Source organism: Macaca mulatta, chromosome 8 (assembly GCF_049350105.2).
Source record: "Macaca mulatta isolate MMU2019108-1 chromosome 8, T2T-MMU8v2.0, whole genome shotgun sequence".
In the NCBI taxonomy this organism is placed as follows: domain Eukaryota; kingdom Metazoa; phylum Chordata; class Mammalia; order Primates; family Cercopithecidae; genus Macaca; species Macaca mulatta.
In genome coordinates, this window is record NC_133413.1 from 67681029 (window position 1) to 67691913 (window position 10885).

Below are 10885 nucleotides of genomic sequence, written 5' to 3' on the forward strand. Positions count from 1 at the left end.
CAGAGAGACAGAACCAGTAGGATACATGAAAAAAGATTTATTAGGGAAAAATTGGCTCACACAATCAGAGAGGCAGAGAAGTTCTATGATAGGCTGGTCTGTAAGCTGGAGAAACAGAAAAGCCATTAGCATGGCTCAGTTCGAGTCTGAAGCCTCAGAACCAAGAAATCTGATAGTGCAGCCTCCAGTCTGAGACCAGACCTCCAAGAGCCTCCAGGAGGCTGTGTGTACAAGTCTCAGAGTCCAAAAGCTGAAAAACCTGGAGTCTTATGTCCAAAGGCAGGAAAAGAAGAAGCACACCTCTGCAGAAGGAAGAGAGAGAGCAGAGAGAGCACAATCCTCCGTCTTCTACCCATTTGTGCTAGCCTCCAACAAATAGGAAGGTGCCTGCCTGCACTGAGGACTGGTCTTCTCCTAGTCCCTTGACTCACACATCAGTCTTCTCTGGAAACACTCTCACAGACGCACCCAGAAACAATGTTTTACCAGCCAACTAGGCATCCCTCTATTCAGTCAAGCTGCCCCTAAAATTAACCATCACACCATCCATCTATCCATCTATCCAGTTTGTATTTTACTAAATGAGATAGTAAAAATAACACAGTTGACTCAGGGGTTGGTGTACTGACCCCTGCACAGGAAAAAAAAAAAAAAAAAAAAAAATTCCATATATAACTCTTGACTCCCTCAAAACTTAACCACAAATAGCCTATTGTTGACCAGAAGCCTTAGGGGTAAGAAACAGTCCATTATCACAAATTTTGTACATGTGTTATACACTGTAGTCTTACAATAAGATAAGCTGGAGAAGAGAAAATGTTGTTAAGAAAATCATAAGGAAGAGAAAATATATTTACTATTCATTAAGTGGAAATGAATCATCATAAAGGTCTTCATCCTCATTGTCTTCACATTGAGTAGACTGAGGAGGAGGAAGAGGAAGGGTTGGTCTTGCTGTCTCAGAGTAGCAGAGGTGGAACAGATGGAAGAGGTAGAAGGCAAGGCAGAGGAGGCAGGCACACTTGGTATAACTTCTATAGAAAAAAATCACATATAAGTAGATCCATACAGTTCAAGGATCACCTGTATTCGGAAGGCACTGTGCAAAGGCTAAGAGGTGCTAATAAGGATCTGCTAAGCATTGATTGGAAGGGGAATATTACTGTCTTGGATCTAGCAGTTGACTCAGTGCTGGCTTACAACTCAAAATCATCTCTGTGTCACTGACCTTCAGTTCCTGGTACAAACCAGGCTATATGACATTCTAGTCCACAGCTAACCCTTCTTAGTTTCTTGATTAACATTGTTTGCACCAGCACCACACTGGGATTTTGAAATTCACTTTCTGTTGCTCTAATTTGTATCACTGCCACCTCTGCTTTGTTATTAGAAGGCCTTATAAATGTACTGTCAATATGAAGCCACTTTATAGAAACAATAGACTTTCTACTGCTCTATTTAGCATGCAGAGGTGCTCCAACCTCCCATCCTTAAATAAAATAAAACCCTTCTAGCCACTTTAATCTCCTTCCTTCTACTAACAGCAAAACTCCAAAGAGAGGACTCCAAGTTTACTGTGTCTGTGTCCTCACCTCCCGAATCAGGACCATCCACCACTCTCCAAGGTCCCCAATTCCCTTTTTTTTGCTGAACCCAAAGAATGTTCTTCAGACTTTATCTTTGTAACTGAAATGTTAACTTGAATTACTTTTACCCTGCAGATTTAGATCAGATCTAAACTACATGCCACCACCCAGGACATATGGGAGCATAATACACTCTCCAATCTTTCCATGGTTACCCCAAACTTGGGTCCGCAGCTCCACTCTGCCGGTTCTGCAGTGGATTATTTTACAGCCTGTGCATATTTTCCTACTCCACAACAATCCATATTTGCCGTTTAATCCTTTTCCATTATTTATGCAAACTACACTCTGCTGTGTGGGCAGCAGAATTTACTATAGCTTGGTAGATAGAGAGGAGATGAATTATGCTGAGGCAAACTCAACAACTTCAAACATGGCATTAGTCATCCCACTTTTCAGCAGCTCTTCAGCCTCCCCCTCACTCCTTCATCCCACCTGCTGTTTAGCTTCAAGACATATCACTGGCTCCTCTTTCTTCCTTCTCCTCTGATTCCTCCCTTTTACCTCATTCCTAAGTTTCTCCTTGTCCCCTCTCCACACATAGGATCCCAAGTTCTCATTCTATTAGGCAAAGTCATTCAGTTCTCTCCAAGTTTTACTCCTAAACACTAAACTAAGCCCACTTAATTAAGCCTAGCAAGCCTAGCCTGGCAGAACCACAAAGATTTCTGTTTGGCAAATTCAAGTCTTCCTTCTAAGGCAATTGGGGTTTTACACATATTTTTTCCTCTACTACATCTTACAACCTCTCCGTGGCATTTGACATTTTGATAATTCTTTCTCTGAAATGTTTTCCTCCTCTGACACCTTTCTGTCTTGATTTCAATCTCAGTTCTCTATTTTTCTATTTGGAAGGCTTTTATTGCTTTGCATATTTTTTAAAGGTTGATTCTAACCTTGCCCCATGTATTTTACTCTAGAGCAGCTCCAGCTCTGTTCAACAGAAATATCATGCAAGCAGCATATATAATTTTAAATGTTCTAGTAGCCACATTGTGAAAAGTGAAAATTGAAAAGTAAAGTTAACTTTGTAACATATACTGTCTAACCAATATAGCTAAAGTATTTTTATTCATCATGTAATCAAAATGAAAATTATTAATAACTATATTTTGGCCGGGCGCGGTGGCTCAAGCCTGTAATCCCAGCACTTTGGGAGGCCGAGACGGGCGGATCACGAGGTCAGGAGATCGAGACCATCCTGGCTGACACGGTGAAACCCCGTCTCTACTAAAAAATACAAAAACTTAGCCGGGCGAGGTGGCAGCGCCTGTAGTCCCAGCTACTCGGGAGGCTGAGGCAGGAGAATGGCGTAAACCCGGGAGGCGGAGCTTGCAGTGAGCTGAGATCCGGCCACTGCACTCCAGCCTGGGCGACAGAGCGAGACTCCGTGTCAAAAACAAACAAACAAACAAAAAAAACTATATTTTATGTTTTTTAAACAAAATCTTCAAAATCCAGTGTGTATTTTATACTTACAATGTGTCTCAATTCAGATGCTAAATTTTCATCAAAATATTTTATTGGTGCTTGGATTCATAAACTTTGGACTTGAAAAAGTGGATGTACGGACCCAAATTGTTTGAAATGTAACCTTTCCAATAATTGAATGCACACCAAAAATCATTATGTTTTTGTATTTGCATCCATTTTGACAAAACTGGTTCATCATTTTTCAAAGAATGGATTTGACTTTGAAGCAAAAGCATAGCTGTCCAAGCTTAGTAAATTTTCTTCTCTTTTTTTTTTTTTTTTTTTTTTGAGACAAAGTCTCACACTTGTCCCCCAAGCTGGAGTGCAATGGCACAATCTCGGCTCACTGCAGCCTCTGCCTCCCAGGTTCAAGTGATTCTCCTGCCTCAGCCTCATGAGTAGCTGGGATTATACCCAGCTAATTTTTATACTTTTAGTAGAGAGGAAGTTTCACCATGTTGACCAGGCTGGTCTCAAACTCCTGATCTCAGGTGATCCACCTGCCTCGCCCTCCCAAAGTGCTGGGATTACAGGAGTGAGCCACTGCGCCCGGCCAAAGCTTAGTAAAATTTCTAATTCTTATGCCAACTTGGTGTTATTAACATGAAATTCAAAGGTATATTGCAGACATTGAAAAGCAGCTCTACATGTACTATTATAAACAAAGCATTCCTTAAATTTTTCATGTGGTTCTTATAGCCAATATACACAATTCTGTCAATTACAATTAAAAGCTTGTACATATTGATTCATATTGTAAAAGCATGTAAAGTTTTTTTTTGGTTTGTATTGTAGAAGATTTCAATTTCAACATAAATGATCCTACCTGTCTTAGCTAAGTCATAAAGAAGCTTTTCTTTTCCTTGGCACTTAAAATTTTGCTCAGTTGTAATATCTCCTTTTTCATCTCTGATTTTATTTATTTTGGATCTTCCCCCTTTTTTTCTTAGTCTGGCTAAAGGTTTCTCCATTTTGTTTAAGTTTTCCAAAAATCAACAGTTTATTTCATCAATCTTTTGTATTGTTTTCATTTCAATTTTATTTCTTCTCTGATGTTTGTTATTTATTTTCTTCTACTAATTTTGAGTTTTGTTCGCTCTTGCTTTTCTAGTCCTTTAAGATGCATCATTAGGTTATTTCTTTGAAGTTTTTCTTCTTTTTTGATGTAAGCACTTATAAACTTCCCTCTTAGTACTGATTATTGACACTGTAGCAAGCATTCCTTTCATGGTTACTGGGTACTTGAAATGTGGTTAGTGCATCTGAGGAGGTAAATTTTTAATTTTATTTTATTTTAATTATTTTACAGTTAAAATTTAAAACCAAGGCTATGTAAAATATTTTTTCTTTGTTGTTTCAGTAAGCAAAGTTTTACAAGCACTGCAACATGTAAGACACCACCTTTATTCTGTTCATAGCAACAGGAGGCAGCCAAATGCCTAAGCAGATAGGGGTGGGTCTCGGTTAAACCCCACCTTCAAGACAAAAACAGCCTGAAGGCTGAAAGACCAGACTGCTGGTCCTGGATGAAACCCGCAACCCAGAGTGAGAACTTCTGTTCCTGTCTGCCCACCCTTTCCTGATTAAATTTTTCTGAATAATGCCTTTTAACCAATCAAATATTGCCTTTTCAAATACTACCTATGACCTGCCCCTCCCCCATTCTGAGCCCATAAAAGCCCAGGACTCAGTCACACTTGGGGGCACTTTCCTGCCTTTAGGTAGGGGGACCAATCCCGTGTCCCCTCTTTGCCAAAAGTTGTTTCATCACTCAATAAAAACCCCTGCCTTGGGCTTAATACCTAGGCAATGGGTTGATAGGTGCAACAAACCAGCATGGTACATGTTTACCTATGTAACAAAGCTACACATCCTGCACATATATCTGGAACTTAAAATTAAGTTAAATTAAATTTAAAAACCTGCCTTGCTCACTCTTAGATTGTCAACACATTCTCCTTCTTCTGGATGCAGGACAAGAACTTGGGGACTGGTGTGCAAGACAGACTTGGCCCTGGCAGCTGAGTGGGTGAGCCATCTCATGCAGTGGGCAGTGTGCCCAGGCAGCGTGGCACTGGCCAGAGGTCCCTAGCTTGCAAAGTGACCAAGAAGAAAACCCTGTTTCACTAGACAGTGCGTGTCGAGCATCTGCATCATCTCTTGTTATTGTCGAAGGGTTGATTCAGTTTGAATGCTTATTTTTTATGCACTGATGTAACATTGTAATATATTTATTAGAATATTTTATATGTGGAGTACAAGTTACAGTGGTACCTATGTAAATCAAAATTAGTAATTAATTTGAAATACTTATTATTTTAATTATCTCATAATTAAAACATTTTTCTAGATTGTTTATCTTTTAGCCTCTTTGGGCTTGACAAAGACTCTCTCCTTTGACCAAAATCTCAGGCTCCTCTGAGTCCTGAACTTGGCCTGCTTTTGCTTCGAAATCAAATTCATTCTTTGAAAAATGATGAACCAGTTTTGTGAATATGGATGCAAATGTGAAGGATAATGATTTTTGATGCTCTTTCAGTTATTGGAAAGCTTACGTTTCAAACAATTTGGGTATGTACATCTACTTTTTCAAATCCAAAGTTTATGAAAACCAAGTACCAATAAAATATTTTGGTGAAAATTTAGCATCTGAATTGAGACATATTGTAAGTATAAAATACACACTAGGTTTAGAAGATTTTGTTTAAAAAACATAAAATATAGTCATTAATAATTTTCATTTTGATTACATGATAAATAAAAATACTTTATAATGAGTTAAATACTATATGTTATTAAAATTAATTTTACCTTTCAGTTTTCACTTTTTACTATGTGGCTACTAGAACATTTAGAATTATACATGCTGCTTGCATTATATTTCTTCCTTTCTTTTTTTTTTTTTTAGACGGAGTATCAGTCTGTCGCCTAGACTAGAGTGCAGTGGCGTGATCTCTGCTCACTGCAACCTCCGTCTCCCGGGTTCAAGCAATTCTCCTGCCTCAGCCTCCTGAGTAGCTGGGATTACAGTCACGTGCCACCTTTCCCAGCTAATTTTTGTATTTTTAGTAGACATGGGGTTTCACCATGTTGGTCAGGCTGGTCTTGAACTCCTGACCTTGTGATCCACCTGCCTCGGCCTCCCAAAGTGCTGGGATTACAGGTGTGAGCCACCACGCCCGGCAACTTGCATTATATTTCTATTGGACAGAACTAGAGCTACTCTAGAGTAAAATACATGGGGCAAGGTTAGAATCACCTTTTAAAAATATGCAGTTATAAAAGCCTACTGAACAGAAAAATAGAGAACTAGGAATGAAATCCTGTGTCCTCATAGAATCTAGCTTGAGCAACAATCCTGCTAAATCAGATTAGTGAAAAAATCTACCACCCTTGATATCTGACCACTTTAATATCTTATTGTCATGGCCTGCCTCCAGCAGTCCTATCAAGTCAGTTTAAGCAGGAACTCCTTATCCTTGATGTTTACCCTAGTAATTTTCCATCCACTGACCCCACCCTTGGTTATAAATTCCCACTTATCCTTGTTGGAGTCGGAGTTGTCCAATCTCTCCACTGCAAGACCCTGTGGTGGTAACCCTATCACCATAGCTCTCTTGAATACAGTCTCCCTTACCATCTTTAACAAGTGTTTGGAGAATGTTCTCATTTAGCAGGCGGCAAGAGCTGTGTCTTTTCTGCTCCGTACTTCTAGTGCCTAGCATAGCACATAGCAAAGAACAGGTGCTCAATTAGCACTTGTTGACTGAACAGTCAGGGCTCACCATGCACCTCTTCCCTCCCATTCTTTCCTCTAGCTGACATGCCAGTATTGCAGCACTGCATTAGATGTCTAGATACGCTCCTTATTTAACATATGGCATATCTAACAAAAAGAAAAATGAAAATGCTTAAAAGGAATTCTGCATACATATTTTCTCAGTGTGGGTCTCAAAACTTGGAGAATTCAGATATTCAGAATGCTATCTATACAAAGATCAGAAAAGAGTTGTTTTCAATTGCAGGCTTTATATATTTCCTTGAGAAGATCTGTGCTTAACCCACAGGATCAAAACAATATATACTGTACTTGTCATGACTAGAGGCAGTTTGAGAGATCAAACAGACCTGAGGTTCAAACCCTGCCTCCTCTACCTGATAGCATAATCTCCGGCAAACTACTTAGTCTCACTAAGTCTCACTGTGCTCAAGGGTAAATTGGCAATAAATCTAACTATCCCCTGAGGTCACTGTGGAGATCAAGAAGCATGCAAAACACACAGCACAGCACTCACATGGTAAGATCGCAGTATACCTTAGCAATTTTTAGCAATTTTTATTATGAATAATAGTAATAAACAAAATGTGTCAGCTAGCGTATTTTATTATAAGCATCAGAAATAGAGTCCGATTAACTTAAGCAAACAAGGGGGGAAGGAAGGTTAGTTATAAATGCTGTAAAGCAGCAGAGAACAGAAAGGAAGACTGAATCAGGAAAAGTAAGTAGCAAGGATGCTCTGGGAAACTACATTTCATAAATTTAAAAATTTACTCAAAATGCTATGATCAGAATGATTCACCTCGGATGATTGTTCTGCCCTGTGCTGCTGGGTTAGATGTTCAAGTTACAAATTCATGGAAGAGAGTTTTATCTGCCTAGTATGGGTAATTTTATGCCAACCCTTTGGCATGGCGGCAAAGGTGGCAGGGGTGGCTTGCAGGTCTGCACCACCTTGATTGACAGTTTCTTCAAGAATATATTCACATGGTATGGGTTATCCGTCTCAGTAAAATTGGAGTGTTGCTTTCAAAACGAGGAGTAAGGAATGCTTTACAGGTAAAAACAGCAGATGTTCTCTACACATCGTTTTATCATAAGCTATAGATTACACAGTCTCTGCAGTGTTTGTACAGGATATAGAAAAGCTTTTGTTATTATCTGGTTCACTCCAGTGAAATAGAAGTAAAACAGGTGGAGAGCTGCCTGCTGAGGATGCGGCCCTGAGATAAGGATTCCTGGAATGTTTGAGCTGGGAGGGGTGGATTGCCCAAAGCAATCTATATTATTTGAGACTGTAGGAAAATTTGAATAGTGGTGGAAGGATGCCAAATTCTAGATGGAGAGATGTGGCCCTTGAACTCTAAAGCACAACATCAGACAAGAGAATGAGCAAAAGTGAGAAACTAAAAAATAGAGAGTAAAATGAATTGGGTTTGAAAGACTTAGAGCATCTAGTGCAGTTAAAGCTCTGAATACGAGTAAGGTGGTTTATTTCTTGTTTTTCTGCCTCCCAGAGCATTTCCAATGGCTAAAGATGAATGCTTCAAGGAATCATCCGAAGAGGTTCTGCAGGGCTAGAGAGACTCCAAACATAAGAATTGGGCAAACACTGAACTGGATGTGGTTGCTGAATTGTTCCTGTCCTTATCTTGTCCAGATGTTTTACATCTTTCATCAGGAAATTTCTCCACTGTCCTTGAGCTAATGTTTTCCGTCAATAACATTAGCTCTATCACTGCCCGTCAATAGAGCAGTGCTGATCTGTGACAACATTTTCACTGATCTGTAGTCATATCAAAGAATAGAAAAATAGGCTGGACGTAGTGGCCCATGCCTATAATTCCAGCACTTTGGGAGGCCAAGATGGGCAGATCACTTGAGGTTGAAAGTTCAAGACCAGCCTGACCAACATGGATAAACCCCGTCTCTACTAAAAATACAAAATTAGCCAGGCGTGGTGGCACATGCCCGTGATCCCAGCTACTCGGAGGATGAGGCAGAAGAATTGCTTGAACCCTGGAGTCGGAGGTTGCGATGAACCAAGATTGCACCATTGTACTCTAGCCTGGGCAACAGGAGCGAAACTCCATCTCAAAAAAAAAAAAAAAAAAAAAAAAAAAAAAAAAAAGAATAGAAAAGTAAAAATTCATATTTCTCAAGTGAGGTTTTCATAAAATTAAACTTCCCCAATTTGAAGGGTTTTTATTCTAAAATTATGTCCTTCTTCATTCTGGTTTCTCTTCAGATTGTATAAACCTTTTGGTTTTTACTAAAATTATGTCCTCACACATTTTGATGTTAAAATGTCCTTATTTTTAGTGGGAAGATGGCAAGAATGGATCATAGTTTTTATAAATATCTTTACTTGGCACAATAAATACCTGGCAACTCTATATTGGTTTCCTCTCTACTTTTTTTAAAAAAATCATGTTAGTCTGTAAAATATAAAACCTGAAAACCATGGCTCTAAATGCCTCTAAGTCACTCATGGCTTACTTCCCACGTGAGTGCACACGGGCAAAGTTGTTACAGTCCCCATCAGCAGGAGGAACACAGGAGACCCAAGTTCAAATCCTGCTTCTCCACTTACTGGTCCTTTGACCTGGAATAAGACGTTTGGTTTTATCTGTAAAATAGCAATGAGTATTGTACCTACCTTATAATGGTTCTTATGGAGTGCTCAGTAGATGTTTGCTCTAATGACTGCTATTACTAATTTCAGGTAAATTTTTTTTGTCTCTCAAATTATAATTAGAGTTTAGACTTTAAAGACCAGATCTTTTCATCTAAATTTTTATATCTCAAAATACTGTCTAAATAATGGACAAATCCCTCCTTAAGGTAACCATTTAAATTCATTCTCTGAAAAAAAGTATTGCATCATGAAATGAAAATCACCTTTAAAAATATAAATTGCAAAGTGAATGGTGATTTTCCTTTGACTTTCCATTGATACCAGAAGGAGATGGATTGTCAGAATCCTTTAGAATTGTAAAGAAAATGGCAAAGGCGACCAGGGTCTGTTCCTCATTTGTTGTGAGTAGATACTTATCACCAACACCCATAGGTCTAATCCTGTCTAAATCTAGAAATAAGAGCTTATACTCAATAACTTCTAAAAATTCCCCAGATCAGAGCAATTGGATTTAAGCTTCATAAGCAAACAATATTGTATAACTTTTAATTGCCTAATTGTAGGCTCAAGCATGTTACGTTATTTTCATTTCAAAGTTTAAAGCCCAAGTCTATTTAAATAAGCTGAAATCAATGGCACTTCATAAACTGCCTCTTTTACAACAATTCCACAGTCATTCTCTGTCCTTTTTTTCTTTGCAATAGCTTCAACTTTCATCCTTTCAGAACAGATCACTGGCAGAATGTTCCTACAGTAGAAATAACTACTTTGTAGTTTTGTTTTATTATCAAGATCTGAAATATTTTAACAAATGTAAGTCGGTTGGTGGGACCTGGCAAGCTCTGGAAAGAGCTCTGGAGAGGAACCAAAATATGTCTCTCACATGTTCCCACGCCTTCTTATGTAATAAAAAGAGAACATGCTGCCTGAATGTCTTTCATCATTATGATTCTCTAAGGCTGTCTGAAGTGTATGGATAATCCCATTGTTACCTAATCCATCACAGTACTTAATATTCCCAGGAGCACCCTTCCGGCTTTCCATGGAAAATTTCAGTTTCAGAAACCTGGGTTTGGAAAGCTCAACATTCTTGATTTCAAGCAACGAATTGAGAAGCCTGGTGAGCAGGGTAAGCTTGAAGGGTGGGGCTGGTATTCAGATCTGGGTATTTTCACCTACAATTCCCTCAGATGGGTTTTGCGATTAGATTTGACAGTCTCTGGAGGCTGTATCTCCATAGGCCTAGAGCAACAGGCTCACTTTCAAACAGTAAAAGGAAATCTGATAGAATGCAATGGGTGATAAGGTCATGTTTTCCTGTGCAGTATTTATTTGTTCTGCTCTGACACT

The 10885-nt window shown here is 38.9% G+C and overlaps 1 long non-coding RNA gene across 1 annotated transcript in view; it reads left to right on the forward strand.

Annotated features, from left to right (window-relative positions):
• The window catches only part of LOC106999774 (uncharacterized), a 28464-nt gene extending 18889 nt beyond the window's left edge, over positions 1-9575 (forward strand). The window contains exon 4 of the long non-coding RNA XR_013396899.1: positions 8415-9575. This is a non-coding gene — a long non-coding RNA (uncharacterized LOC106999774). The remainder of the gene's footprint in view (positions 1-8414) is intronic.
• The last annotated feature ends 1310 nt before the right edge of the window (positions 9576-10885 follow it).